Below are 16,193 nucleotides of genomic sequence, written 5' to 3' on the forward strand. Positions count from 1 at the left end.
CGGTGGGGAGGGGGGGGGGGGGGGCAGCCCGAACAGGGGTTAGACTGAGCGGCCTGGGGGACCGATGCCCCCCTGCCCCCCGGGCCAGCTCGCCCCTGTAGATATATATAGATATATACACACCTGGATCCCATCCCCTCCCACCTTCTTCGCTCCCTTTCCCCCACCACCTGCTCCCACCTCGCTCACCTCTTTAATCTTTCCCTCTCCACCGGCATCTTCCCCTCCTCCTTCAAACATGCTCTCGTATCCACCATCCTTAAGAAACCTAATCTTGACCCTACTTCTCCCTCTAACTATCGCCTCATTTCACTTCTCCCCTTTGCCTCCAAAATCCTCGAGAGGCTCGTCTGCAGCCGTCTTTCCTCCTACCTTTCCGAACACTACCTCCTTGATCCCCTCCAGTCTGGTTTCCGCCCCCTTCACTCCACTGAAACGGCCCTAGCTAAAGTTACCAACGATCTCCTCTCTGCTAAAGCCAGGGGCCACTTCTCCCTTCTCATCCTCCTCGACCTGTCTGCAGCCTTCGACACCGTCGACCACCCCCTCCTCCTCCACACCCTCCAGTCCTTTGGCCTCTCCGGCCCTGTCCTGTCCTGGTTCACCTTGTACCTTGCTGACCGATCCTTCTCCGTCACCACATCTGGTTCTCTCTCCCCCCCGTCCTCCCTTCCAGTCGGGGTCCCTCAGGGCTCCGTCCTGGGACCCCTACTCTTCTCTCTATACACCTCTTCCCTCGGTGAACTCATCAGCTCCTATGGCCTCAACTACCACCTCTATGCTGACGACACTCAACTATACCTCTCCTCACCTGATCTCTCTCCCTCCCTCCTCTCTAGGGTGTCCGCCTGCCTCTCTGCCATCTCCTCCTGGATGTCCTCTCGATTCCTCAAACTCAACCTCGCCAAAACAGAACTCATAGTCTTTCCTCCCTCTCATACCTCGCCCCCTGCTGACCTCGCTATCACTGTCGACAACACCTCTATCTCCCCTGTCCCCCAACTTCGCTGCCTCGGTGTCATCCTCGACTCCTCTCTCTCCTTCGGCCCCCACATTCTCTCTCGCGCGAAATCCTGCCGCTTCCAGCTGCGTAACATCGCTCGCATCCGGCCCTTCCTCTCCCAGGATGCCACCAAATGTCTTATTCACTCTCTGATCATCTCCCGCTTGGACTACTGCAACCTCCTCCTTACTGGCCTGCCCCAATCTCATCTCGCTCCCCTTCGATCTGTTCTTAACGCAGCCGCTAGGCTTATCTTCCTTTCTCGCCGCTCCGCGTCTGTCTCCCCCCTCTACCTATCCCTTTACTGGCTCCCCTTCCCCTTCAGAATCCTCTTCAAGCTTCTCACTCTTACTTACAAGGCCCTCGCCAACTCCACTGCACCCTACATCTCCACCCTCCTCTCTATTCATGCTCCTTCCCGCCCTCTCCGATCAGCCAATGACCGTCGCCTCTCTTCTCCCCTGATCACCTCCTCCCATGCGCGTATCCAAGACTTCGCCCGCGCTGCCCCCCTCCACTGGAACAAGCTCCCTACCTCTATCAGAACCTGCCCTAATCTGTCCAGTTTCAAACGGGCTCTAAAAACCCACCTTTTTCTTAAAGCCTTCCAGTCTCCCACTTAACTCCCTACCTGATCTTCTGCCTCTTCCCCTTCACTCCCCTTCCCTTATCCTCCTTCTCTCCCTCCCTCGTGTCTCTCTGTCTGTCTACCCCACCCCTTAGATTGTACGCTCCTTCGAGCAGGGTCATCTCTCCTCCTGTCTTCACTTTAACTCTGCTCTCCAGCTACCTTGCCCTCCTCCTTCCCGTTCCCTCTTGCTCCCTCCTCTCCTCTCTGGGGGTTTCCCTGCCCTCCGTGCCCTCTTGGGCTCCGCCGTATGCGGGACCTTCCCCTCTCCCCGCCCCTCTAGCTGTGCTTTGAGATCTCGGAGTTACTGTGCATTTTGTTTACTGTATCGTGCTGTCTCACCTTGTATTGTACTTGTTTGTCCCTGTACGGCGCTACGGATACCTAGTGGCGCCCTATAAATAAAAATTAATAATAATAATAATAATAAACACACACATATATAAAGAAATGTGATTAAATGTTTGATTGTAAATGGGAATGAGAGCCGGAAGGAATGTAACTTTGGATCGATGCAGCGTGGAGTGCTGTGTGGTATATGGAGGAGAGTGTAGCACAAGGTGGTGAGATAATCCTGCCAAGTTCGGGTCAGAAACAGTCTGGTAATCACAAAGTATGAGAGCTGTGATGCCGATGTTAAATGCTGTTTAGGTGGTGCAGGTAGGTGCTAGGAGACTGTGTGCGGTATCTCCAATGTCCTCTGTGCCTGTATATATGTGTATATATATATATATATATATATATATATATATATATATATATGTACAGTCAAGTCCATAAATATTGGGACATCGACACAATTCTCATATTTTGGGCTCTATACACCACCACAATGGATTTGAAATGAAACTAACAAGATGTGCCTAAACTGCAGACTTTCAGCTTTAATTTGAGGGAATTTACATCCAAATCAGGTGAACGGTGTAGGAAGTACAATGGTTTCTATATGTGCCTCCCACCTTTTAAGGGACCAAAAGTAATGGGACAAACTAAACAATCCTACATCAAACTTTCACTTTTTAATACTTTGTTGCAAATTCTTTGCAGTCAATTACAGCCTGAAGTCTGGAACGCATAGACATCACCAGACGCTGGGTTTCATCCCTGGTGATGCTCTGCGAGGCCTCTACTGCAAATGTCTTCAGTTCCTGCTTGTTCTTGGGGCATTTTCCCTTCAGTTTTGTCTTCATCAAGTGAAATGCAGCTCAATCGGATTCAGATCGCAATCAGGTCAGGTGATTGACTTGGCCATTGCATAACATGTTAGCCTTAAAAAAACTCTTTGGTTGCTTTTGCAGTATACTTCGGGTCATTGTCTATCTGCACTGTGAAGCGCCGTTCCAATGAGTTCTGAAGCATTTGACTGAATATGAGCAGATAATATTGCACGAAACACTTCAGAATTCATCCTGCTGCTTTTGTCAGCAGTCACATCATCAATAAATACAAGGGAACCAGTTCCATTGGCAGCCATACATGCCCACACCATGACACTACCACCACCATGCTTCACTGATGAGGTGGTATGTTTTGGATCATGAGCAGTTCCTTTCCTTCTCCATACTCTTCTCTTCCCATCACTCTGGTACAAGTTGATCTTTGTCTCATATTTCCATAGGATCTTGTTCCAGAACTGTAATGGCTTTTTTAGATGTTGTTTGCCAAACTCTAATCTGGTCTTCCTGTTTTTGTGGCTCACCAATGGTTTACATCTTGTGGTGAACCCTCTATATTCACTCTTGTGAAGTCTTCTCTTGATTGTTGAGTTTGACACATATACACCTACCTCATGGAGAGTGTTCTTGATTTGGCCAACTGTTGTGAAGGGGTTTTTCTTCACCAGGGAAAAAATTCTTCTGTCATCCACCACAGTCGCTTTCTGTGGTCTTCCGGGTCTTTTGGTGTTGCTGAGCTCTCCGATGCGTTCTTTCTTTTTAAGAATGTTCCAAACAGTTGATTTGGCCACACCTAATGTTTTTGCTATCTCTCTGATGGGTTTGTTTTGATTTTTCAGCCTAATGATGGCTAATGATGGCTTGCTTCACTGAGAGTGACAGCTCTTTGGATCTCATATTGAGAGTCGACAGCAACAGATTCCAAATGCAAATGTCACACCTAGAATCAACTCTAGACCTTTTACCTGCTTAATTGATGATGAAATAATGAGGGAATAGCCCACACATGTCCATGAAATAGCTTTTAAGTCGATTGTCCCATTACTTTTGGTCCCTTAAAAAGTGGGAGGCACATATAAACCGTTGTAGATTCTACACCGTTCACATGATTTGGATGTAAATACCCACAAATTAAAGCTGTTAGTCTGCAGTTAAAGCACAACTTGTTAGTTTCATTTCAAATCCATTGTGGTGGTGTATAGAGCCCTAAATATGAGAACAGTGTCAGTGTCACAATATTTATGGACTTGACTGAATATATATATATATATATATATATATATATATATATATATATATATATATATATATATATTTATTTATTAGGCAGCACGGTGGCTAAGTGGTTAGCACTTCTGCCTCACAGCGCTGGGGTCATGAGTTCAATTCCCAACCATGGCCTTATCTGTGTGGAGTTTCTATGTTCTCCCCGTGTTTGCGTCAGTTTCCTCCGGGTGCTCCGGTTTCCTCCCACACTCCAAAAAAAAAACATACTAGCAGGTTAATTGGCTGCTATCAAAATTGACCCTAGTCTGTGTGTAAGCTCCAATGGGGAAGGGACTGATGTGAATGAGTTCTCTGTACAGCGCTGCGGAATCAGTGGCGCTATATAAATAAATGATGATGATGATATATATATATGTATATTTTCTTTATGCACTGGAGCGCTTAGTGGACCATCCTTTCGTATTGTCCACTTAGGAGTGTGGTTAACTCCTTTTCACTCAGCAGCTTGTACAGTCTCTATCCATTACTGTTCATGTGCATCCACCACTCCTTGTGTCCATTTAGGAGAAGTGGTCTGTGGGAAATATAACAGGTGCAAGTTCTAACTGTCCCAATCCTGTTAATTATCTTCTTTGTTTAGTAAGAAATCACACATGCCTCAATGACCCCACTGCTCTCAACCATTAAAGCTCACAAACAACCTCACTACCTTAGTAGCTGCTGCTTACATACAACTCTCATCATCCTTCCCCACACAGGGATGGGAGTATTTTGGTAACATCTGGGGCTCCTGAAGTTTGCCGACTGCTAATCTACTACAAAAATCTTAATTCTTTCCTAACAGTATTGTTCAGTAGCCTGCCTGTGTTTGATGTGGCAGTGGCTTGGAACAAACTATGGGACTTCTGGCAATCATTCTCTTCAGGTATGCAATTTCTTCAAAGGAAAAAATAGAGCCATTGAAGTGGAAAAAGCTTGGGAAATTGGCATAAACGGGAGAAATGATGTCTCATAGGCATGTGAATAATATGTGGATACTCAGCATAATACATTGTGCAGCATATATGTCATTACATCTCATCTGCGATATAAATTACAATCCGCATTTTAAAAACACACATAACTGTGAAAGGAGAAATGGATCCCATAGTGGTTTTAATGCGTCTGGAATTGTTGATTGAAAGTCAGGAAAAGGTGACCTGTAGACCTGTGGGAGAAAAGTTCAAACAGGAAGACAAAAATCCACCCCCGGCAATGAAGAACTTCCTCCCCTCCAGTACTATCATAGTCACCGTTACAAGAACCCCTTTGTCAATATTTTTTTTTATAGTAAGAAATTTTCACCAGCAATAGTACAAATTTCAAGCATCCTTTTGATCAGTCTACGCAACAATGATTTGAGAACTTTTCCCTAGGTACAATTCCTATATCTCAACGTATACAATAGAAAAGGCCTTGCCTACAGAAAAGTCCTCTCATTAAAAGCCTAATCTGTTCCACTACATTCTTGCCAGACAGAATGATGCAGCATTAGTGCATGCCTCAATAGTAAGCGGTAATAAGACTGATAGAAACAGCTTAAGTAATTGGATTGCTATATGGTATTGAATGTCTGACAACAAAAGATATCAATCTCTTTTCTACCACTGAATCTTTGTTCCAGCAATGAATTCATTTAGTCATGGCTTCGGAGGCTTGTGGTCCCCGTAGAAGAAATGACAGGCCGAGGACACAAAAGCCCGGGCCATCTGATGAGCACAGAGAAAGTGACTATACCATTCCAAGAAGTTAATTATACTGAACAAAAGCAGCAGACTTTGACTTGTTGATCATTACCATAATCACATTACTTCAGTGTTCTCATATTCCTATCACCGACACTCTTTGGTTCCATCTCCTTGGCGCATACAGATTACGTTTTATCACCTTAGTGGAAGCAGTGCACAGCTGGCCCAATAACCGTCATAAGGGCTCCGACTCACTGGTGGTTGGACAGCTGCCAATGGTATATTTACCTACACTGAAATCGCCAGACGGTGAATGCAGGTGAAGTTGACAGCAAAACAGTAATTTATTGATCACCATGATAAATGTTGTGTCTTTACTCGATGCTCTGAGAGTGTAACGTGAACTGCAACTGAAAATTTTGTTTTGATTAGTGGTAAATAATATGTTACAACATACTACAGAATACAGTTCAAAGATGCACTCCTTTCCAACCATGGCAGGCTTCTTTCAAATGCACAGAGTTGTAGTCTATGCCCCTCCCCTGTAAACTGCCCATTCATATGAATGGGAAATTTATAGAGGAAGGTCATCAACAACATCACTGCCTACTTGAAACTAGAAATTGGAAGAAGGACTGTTGGGGGCTCTCAGGTGACCAGCAACATCTAGTGGAACACTGAAAAGAGTAGCATTCTGTATTTCATCATAACTTGTTCAATTGCATCCAAACTTATCTATGTTTGTCTACTCAGACTGATCATCATCTATTTCATCAATTATTTATTTATATAGCGCCACTAATTCCGCAGCGCTGGAATTAGTGGGGACCTTACAGCTTACGATCGGAGCTTACAATCTAAATCCCCTAACATACACACACACAGACCGAGGGAGACTAAAGAGCAATTTAATAGCAGCCAATTAACCTATCACTATGTTTTTGGAGTGTGGAAGGAAACCGGAGCACTCGGAGGAAACCCACGCAAACACGGGAAGAACTTACAAACTCCACACAGATAAGGCCATGGTCGGGAATCGAACTCATGACCCCACTGCTGTGCTAACCACTAAGCCACCGTGCTGCCTGACTGATGAAAGCTTTGTGGCAGGATCCATAAATCATTTGGATAAAGAGCAGTGAATAGACTCAAACAGATTACTATTTTGAGAATTCCATTGTTCGGGGTTGCACTGAACTGGAGATTCTCAATGCATCCTTACAGGGTAGTGTTTGGAGTAAGTATTTAACTATTTTCTCCATATTGGTCAGTTTAGAAGAAAAATTGATTCTAGTGTGTATATTATGGCATCGCATTTTGGTTTACAATTTAGTCTGATTCTTTTGGGAATTCATAATCTAGCAATAATTAAGATTTTGGGGTCCAATAAATTAAGTTTTGATGTATATTTTGCTATAATAGTTTTTAATGGCCTGTTTGTGTATGCCATTTGTTTCACATCAAGACAACATCACATGGGGAAGTTAATAAAAGTAAAACTTTCTTGTAGCTGAATTGGAAATATATGGGTGTACACTCAAATAAACGTGTAAATCTTTTCATTAGAAACAGTGAAATTATACCCACATTTTACACAGCATTTTGATTGCAATAACAGATGTCCTGGACTTTCTCCTGTAATGATTTACTACAGCTTGTATTTCAAATGATAGAATGATTTATTTTTACAATTACCCTGTAACAGACTGAATTATAAGCTTCTGGGGATTTGCAGGGTCCCCTCTCATTTTTAACGTACTTGAAGGCAGAGTTTTCCACTCATTTTCCTTCCTTTTTACAAGCGCGACTCAGTAAACAAAAGTTGATTGTGTTGTGTGTACACTGGAGATTGTTCCCTGTCTATTCATTAATGACCAAGTTCATTTGAAATTTGCTGTTCACATAATGGCTATCATTGAATGCCAACAGAAAGGGATCCTGAAGCTAGGACAGTACAAAGTATCCTAAAAATGCACTGTTAAATTAAAACTCTGGAAATCTATCGTCCCGCGGGACACAGCTAGAGAAATATAATCTCAAACTCTGCATGCTGCAGGTTTAACGGGCCCAGGGGGTTTCAATAGAACAATACGAGCAACTATTTATATTGCAACTAAATATTATATTAGATGTCCACCACCAGTTAACTTTAAAAAATTAGGCTATTGTGGAATAAACTTGTATTAGAGGAACCATTTCAACGGTGCCGTGCTATTTACTGGGGAAATGCTGGGTCTTTCTCTTCGACTAAGAAACTTATGTGCCGCGGCCATATTTCTTTTTAAATGGTTTGGATACTGTCATTGGCCCAAAAAAATTGAAGGGAGGAGCTGATCAGAAAGTTTCAATTTGTCTAAATAGTAGAATATGTTATTGACCGCTATGGATTACCAACGCTACTACATTTACAGGGTGAAACCATACAGAACAATGAACAAAAAGTACCAATACTTCAGAAACTCCGGCAAGTCATATGCATTAAAGACGGAGCGGAAGAACAGGTATGGAGACAGGAGGGGAGGGGGCCCTGCTCATACGAGCTTACATCCTAAGGGAGGGTAAACAGACCAGGCACAAGAGGAGCCAGTTGAGGCATATATATATATATATATATATATATATATATATATATATATATATATATATATATATATATATATATACACACACACACACACACACATAGACTATATATATATATATATAAATATATGAGCAGGGCCCCCTCCCCTCCTATCTCCATACCTGTTCTTCTGCTCCATCACATATACATTATATATATATATATATATACACATTTAACATATTTAACATAGTTTGTCCTAGAATCACTAGTGGTCAATAAAATAGAGTGCAGTTAATTAACATGTTTAATTCGAAATAACACAGCTTTCTTAGCTCTTGCATTTTAACACATTAGTTTAAGCCTTTCATGTCGGGATCATAGGAGATGGTCAAGAACCAAAATATTTATTTAGTCTTTCTTAGTGGAGATTACAGATTAAACTTCTATTTGGTATTAGAGGGCAAGGGTTAAAGTAAGAAAAAACATCAGTACAGCAGAAAAAAAGTACTTTACTGGGTTCATATTATACCTTACAAATACAGGATAAACACACATAAAATAGCACCATAGGGTGTTTAAGATAACAATGTCTGACGTCTGAACACGCTGTGTCACATGCAGTTTGCCCTAGGGTACACTTTTTAACCATTGGCTTCGAAAAAGACTATGAAACTGGTTTGCAAAATATTGATGTAAGGTGCTATACAATTAATTAGTTAATTAATTATTGGGTAAGGCATTAGCATTGCCTAATGACTCCTCGGATCATGCATTTTGGTTATGCAAATCTTTTTTACCCAAACCCCATGTAAACATGACCCATTCCATCCAGGAGACATTTGTCTGGTCTCTTATTTTGCACTTACGTTCTGCTTGAATTTAACTAATTAATTGGTGTAAAAACCCTGTTACAACCATAATCAGTTATTGGTTATTTCTAGTTCTGGGTCATGTTGGTATGTCTTCCCTTTGCTCGCATCAGCTGCTGGGCATGGTTGTCTAGAGTGTAAGCTCTTACAAACAGAGCCCTCTCTACCCTCAGTCTCATGTCTTCATCTTCTCTATTAACCTTGTATGTCCATGTTTCTAAGAATGGTTTGTGGGTTTTTTTTTGGTATGATTTGTTTTACTACTGTAGATGTTTGCGGTGCCTTATAAATAAACGTTGGTGATGATGATAGTGAGCGTAGACATCTTTATACCCAGTCTAAAAAGCAATTACTTGACAAATGTTTTCATTGGCGCTTCAAAACAAGCATGAGTAAAAATTAAAAGTTTATTTTTAAGGTGTGTTTGACTGGGAACTGATCGCCTTATTATATTTAGGGTTTCCAATTTTATACTATCAGGAATTATTTATCAACACTGTTTTTTAGAAAGGCAGGGGTTTGAAATGCAAAAAACATTGTATTTTTCAGTAATAATAAAATAAGTATACCATAATTTGGTGTTTGTCTTGTATTTATTTTAAACATGGGGTGTTGAGGGACAGAATCACGGGATTGGGGACAAGGTGCCAGATATGAGGAGTACAGTGACAGGGATCTGGGAAGAGGGTCCCATGGAGAGGGTGTCAGGGGAAAGGGTGCCAAAGGACAGTGGCAAAGGTAAGGGGAGGGTGTCAGGAGACAGGGACACAGAGAGGATGCCAAGAAAAAGGGTCCCAAAGGACATGTTGCCAGAGGTGAGGATAGGATCCCAGAATACGACAGAGTGCCAGAGATGAGGGAAGTCCCAGGAAGAAAAGGTGTCAGTGGAAATGGTCCCAAGGGAGGGGGTATCAGGGTGAGGGGATGGTGTCAGAGGACAAGGAAGAGGGTCTCAGGAAGAAAAGGTGTCAGTCGAAAGAGTCCTAAGATTTATGGGAGGGTGTCATGGGAACAAGGAAAAGGGTCCCAAGGAGATGGTGTCATGGGAAAGGGTTTTAAGAGACAGGGTGCTAGGAGAGAGAGAGAGAGTTAGGGGACAGATTCCCAGAGGAGGCCAAAGTATGCCACAGGGAGGGGAGGGTGTCAGGGCACAGGTTAGAGGGTCCCAGGAAGAGAAGGTATCAGAGAAAAGGGCCCCAAAAATGCCAGGAGAGAGGGGAGTGTGTCTGGGTTCAGTATCAGTGTATCATCACCACCGTGCCTAACTGGGAAGTTGTAGTTACTAACCAACTAGGAAATTACTTCTTTGGAGAGCATGAGTTGTGTTGCAGAATATAATAGTATTATACAATAATTTTCCACCTGTGCTAACATCATAGCACTGTGTCATTCCATGTATAGCCATGCTTCCTGCTTGGTTCTACCTCCCTTCTTTTACTTTCGGCAGTCTCTCACTTGCTACATTTCACATATATAAGTATAGGTGTATATCTGTTTTTTATTAAATAAAAAGGAGAGTGACCTGGTGCCAAAAACCTTAAACATTTCAACCTATGTGTTTACGATTTAATTACTCAGCCAATTAAGGATTAAAGTAGGTGCTACTTACAGGTAAAATCTCATTAGACCACCTTGTGTCACTTTTCATTGAAGTGTCGACAATACGTCTGTGTTCTGTGGGGAAAGCATTTAATTTTTTATATACACCAGCTTAATACCAGCATATGGTTCCATACAACACAGTTAAAACTGACCTTGAATGGAAATAAGAGCTTCCCGTCATTGCTAATGCTGGTCACACGTTACTTTGTTGACAGTCATTTTTTTAGTCAACCGACTGGATATTGTAGCTTGTGTGGCCTCATCCTGTATAGAAATCCAATCCAATCTTACTTTAAAAATTTGAGCTAAAAAATATCACATTAGTATCATTCCAATGAGCATTTCAAGTATTTTAAATATTTCCTGTGAGGAATGTCGGTAGCTTATGAAAACAGTAATGCATCAGTTAATTCACAATAAAGTTCTTTTTTATACAGCTGTATTGTTCTTTAGAGACTGAAAACATACTGAAGCTAATCAATCCATTCTTAAAGTCACGCGAAGCAAAATAATTAAAATAAACATATCATTAATCTAAATGACACAGCAGATTAAAATATCAAACTAACAGCTATAATGTACACTTGCTTGGTAATGTATTTTATGCTACAAGGTGCACATATAGTGGAAAGTGTAGAAAAACATTTCTGTTTTCTAAGTCAGTCTTCATACTGTTGGTGTCCTTTCGAAAGGACAGATTTATTTTCAGGTGTAGCAAAACCTTATTTTCCGTGGCATAAAATTTTAGTATACAGAAATGTGGGCAATAAGTCATATACCTTTGTATTTGCTGATGTTCTAAAGTCATTCATCAAGGATTACGGGTTTTTTACCCTATTATCGGCCAATCACATGATAAACGAACGTTCACCCGATATTACATTAGTGTGTATGCTCTAACGATGAACGATTAACATTCCAAAGCACATCGTATCGTTTCATTTGATTTTATAAATGGACTAAAAATCTGGATGGAACGACGTTGTTCCAATTCTGCAGTGTGTATACACTCACAACCAGATCTCCATAGAGTTTATAGGGGGTAATTCAATTGACCGCTTTGTTTGTGAGAATAACGCAGCCCGCGCACTATTACAATTACTACGGTAATAGTGTGCACTATTACCGTTAGTACGGTAATTTCAACGCTGATTTTTGCTTGCAGCTCTGTGAGCCGCAAGCAAAAATCTGCGTTAAAATTACCGTACTAGCGGTAATAGTGCTCGGACCGTGCTATTCTCACGAACAACGAGGTCAATTGAATTCCCCCCATAGAGTCACAATCTTTGCAGCCAATGGTTGTGACAGATGAAGAGCACAGATCTGAAGGTAAATCTTGTAAAATGTGTATAGTGTGTACACATGAATCTGCATGCTGATCGGAACTTTCAGTTGTTGGCAAAATCGTTAATGATATCGCATCGGGAGAATTTTCTGTAGTGTGTACCCAGCCTTAGGCATACTTGCCAACTCTTCCGGAATGTCTGGGAGACTCCCGATATTCCCGGGGGAGCAGGCAAGTATCCCGCAAAAGGGTTGCGAAGCCAAAATGACGCGATTCACCGCGCCCCACCCCTCCCGCCCTCCAACTAAGCCCCCTGCCCGGGGTCTCCCAGAATGAAGTTTTAAAAGGTTGGCAAGTATGGCCTTAGGCCTTACTAGTTTTGTAAACAAGATTTGTATTCTTCACCAGTAGTTGCATGAATATGTTAGTGGAAGCTGACGTTATGTGTTACAATATGGACAGGGTCAAACAGATGCTTTATCAGCAATGTGTGTCTATTAGGAAAAATACAGATTTTTTGGGCTGTTATTAGCATTTAAAAGCCTGCTTGTCAACTTGTCAAACGCAGCAATAAGCCACTCTGGAAACAGAAAGCTAAAATCTTATTCTGATACCGATTGAGTTTATATGCGACAGTTGCATTACAATTGTACACATTACTACGAAATGCCACCATACACCATTAAGACTTCCCATTTGCCATAAAATGATCCCATATGCCCTCAGATCCCACATCTACACCAAAAGTCCTCTACATGCAAATCAGACCTCCTTACATGTTCACTGGAAGCTCAAGTAACCATCAACTACTAATCTACTAACATAACTAATTACACTAATGGCATCATTTATTTAAAATAAGTTTATTAACAGCAAACAAAAAAATCGCTTACCTTCAGTCCAGAGCCCGCAGAGGATGGAGCATTGACAATGACCATCCTGCATTGTGAAGAGGAGGTCACATGATGCGCAAGCCGGCTGCTCCCAAGTTGTCTTACTCTCTGCTTTATGACATAAAGGAGGGAATATGTGAGACCAGGGGCCACAAGAGAAGGTCCCATTGGAATGGTTGTGGCCCCTCACTGCTGTAGAGTAACAACTACATGTAGCGTGCCTTTCAACTAAATGCAATGATGCACACATGCACAACTGATGTGCGTATGGTTTTAAGTGGCTGTCAACAGCAAATTCGCTTGTGTTGACAGATTCATAATCAGATTTAATTAGGGTTAGCAGATCAGCCATGTAAATCCGGACACATATGAATTACAAACACACACAAGTGACCACCAAAGTGACAAAGTCATTGATGTCCCCTAACTGAGAAGTTAATAAACTGCACAGTATTTTATGAAAACTGAAAAGTTTAAATTAATGAAGCGTTGGTCCTAAGCTGTTAGTAGGCAGAACTTTGAAGTGATGTGTTTACTGTTTCCACCACACGCACTTCCGGTCACACCAACAATACTAAAACAAATTTAAAAAGTAGGTGTGGATTGATTTTCTGGGGGCAGTACCAAACACTCGGAGGTGGACATACACCTATAAATGTGCTAAGTGTATAATTAGGCACATCTTTGCATTTGCTCTTTCCTAAACTAGCTTCAGTAAGTTTACACACAGCAGGTACCTATGGATGGTTCCATATGTGTCTGAGAATGTGGGGGGGGGGGCAGGTGGTGGGATCTTATACCAGACACATACAGGAGGAGGTCTTATCTGTAAAGACAACAAGAACAATGGTGGTGCTTCAACTGTGCTGTTTAACTGCTATTAGCAGCAGCTGTGTCTCAGTCAAGGTGACATATGCGTCTATTGGCGTTGCGTATCTTTGTGTTCTTTAACACTGGTCGTGCTCAGAAAGGGAAGGTACACAACTGCGGCTACTCTGAGCTGCATCTTTTTGGCATTTACGACTCCTTACACCTGCAGTGGTGTATCGGGGGAGGGAAGGGGCGTTCTAACATAGGCAATGTACAGTAAATGCACATTCCAGCAATTGCTGATGGATTCAGACTGGAACATAGATGCAGGTTCGGCTGAAAAAGGGGTTTTACTTGCGGGTAGACAGAGGCAGGTGTAAGCAGCGGATGATAATGATGGCGAATGCCCAAACTAGTGAACTACTTGAAATTAGAGGTTTGCTATTGAATTACAGATGCTTATTGAGACTTTAGTAGTAGCTCAGGCACAGATTAGGATTTGTAGGAAAGATAAAAACTATTTTTTTTTCTTTTAAACATGTCAGGAAGTTGGTCCTCCTGTATCAGCTAGTTAATTGGAGTTTAAACGATAAGTCATTTTAACTTGTAAAATAAACATAGTATTTAAGGGGTGTGTCTGTTTCTCATTCAGACGCATGCGCTACACATTCAAACCTGGGCGCATTGTCAACTCTGAACACAGCGCACTTGCAAATTCACTTGCATGCAACTTTTTCAAACGCAAGTTACGCTTACACATGTGTTCCTCTCTGAATCGGGCCCATAATATAAAGGAACCGTTCTGTATAAATATTTATATCAAATATCTTTATAAGTCCAGGAAATAAACATTAACAATTGGGTTAGTGGGATAGAAATCATTAACAGATTGCCTAGTTTATAATAATATGTTGACACCCTCTACTTGATACACATGGTTGCCCATACAACCTAAGGGCAATCACTAATGTTGAAACTACGTACAAGATATAAACTTTGAATAGAACGTATGTAACTCCTGTAATTTCTTGTCAAGAACATTTATCCAACAATGTATAAACTATTCTGCATCAGGTACTGCACATGGGAAAAAAAAATAAACATATGTACATACAATCAATTGTGTGCATTAGTGATGCACTAATGCTATATTTTATTTTCATGATTGTTCCTTAACCATCCTAGGATAATCAGAAAGCAACTGCTCTAGATTAGAGGATTGCATATCTATGAGATGGCAAATAATAACATCCTCAGTTAATTATAGCGAACTCAAGGGCAATGACGAAACAAAAAAATATATAAATAAACCACTATTTGTAAAGCATAGTAAGGTATTCAGAAGAAAAACAAATTAGCAATGTACACCAGTTTATTGTAAGTAAATTGCAGAAGTCCTATCCGATTTATTACTAGACACATGATTCTTCTTTAGATTTTACCACTTTTATCAACTTTTCCAGAGGTGGCTCTCAGGCCGTTCAGATAGCGGCGACGAGGAACACCATCTGTAGAAAGAACAGGACTACCTAGCCCCTATTTGTGTCTGAAGCTTAGGGGTTTATTTACTAAGCTGCGGGTTTGAAAAAGTGGAGATGTTGCCTATAGCAACCAATATCAATATCTCCACTTTTTCAAACCCGCAGCTTAGTAAATCTACCCTTAGTCTCACAAGATTGTTCATCTCTCTCTTGTGAGATTAATTCTGATTCACTGCCAGACTCGCCAGTGCCTCCACCCCGGCAGTGAGAGACAAGACCTGGGACTGGATACATACAGAAGGGTCCGGACGGCCAAGCACCCTCTGTGCAAAAAAGTCACCAGGAAGAATTTTCTAGTTGTCATGGCAACCAGGCAAAGGGATTTTCTTGAGGCCTGACTTTTATTAAATAGATTACAAACTTGAATATTGTGCAAATGTGGATGTGCTCAAACATTAATGTGAGGGTAAACATAAAACTAGATAATGGAATTTATGCAGGAACACACTTCATTACAGATCCATTATATACAATATTAAACTGTTTACTACAAACCCTCCAGTTTTTTTATTTTATTTTATCTGTAATATATATATTGGACAATGTCTTTCTTCTTTTCTTTTTATGTTTGTTATGAAATCCAGTTACTGATTTGTATGATATTTGACATATAACTTTTAGTTTTATTTACCAAAATTGTTCATTAAAATGTCTATTGCAAAAATATCCAGCTATCGTTTAACTTACCATTTGACTAGAGTAGAATGAATCTTCTGTACAGTTCATGGAATGATTCAATTTTGGCCAAAATGATTCACAAATCTCTTATTGCTGTTTTGACCAAGAATTGTACAAACATATATTTAAAGGGTCGTTTATAATAAACATTTCTTCAAGTCATATACTGTGCTGTTTGGAAACTACATT

General features: G+C 41.2%; 1 long non-coding RNA gene across 2 annotated transcripts in view; it reads right to left on the minus strand.

Moving 5' to 3' along the window:
• LOC142143010 (uncharacterized) overlaps positions 1-11,058 on the minus strand; it is a 76,127-nt gene extending 65,069 nt beyond the window's left edge. For both annotated transcript variants that reach the window (XR_012689463.1, XR_012689462.1), the window contains exons 1-2: positions 10,950-11,058; positions 10,805-10,869 (exon numbers count right to left, since the gene is read on the minus strand). This is a non-coding gene — a long non-coding RNA (uncharacterized LOC142143010). The remainder of the gene's footprint in view (positions 1-10,804; positions 10,870-10,949) is intronic.
• Between the last annotated feature and the right edge of the window lie 5,135 nt (positions 11,059-16,193).

This window comes from Mixophyes fleayi, chromosome 3 (assembly GCF_038048845.1).
Source record: "Mixophyes fleayi isolate aMixFle1 chromosome 3, aMixFle1.hap1, whole genome shotgun sequence".
NCBI lineage: Eukaryota > Metazoa > Chordata > Amphibia > Anura > Limnodynastidae > Mixophyes > Mixophyes fleayi.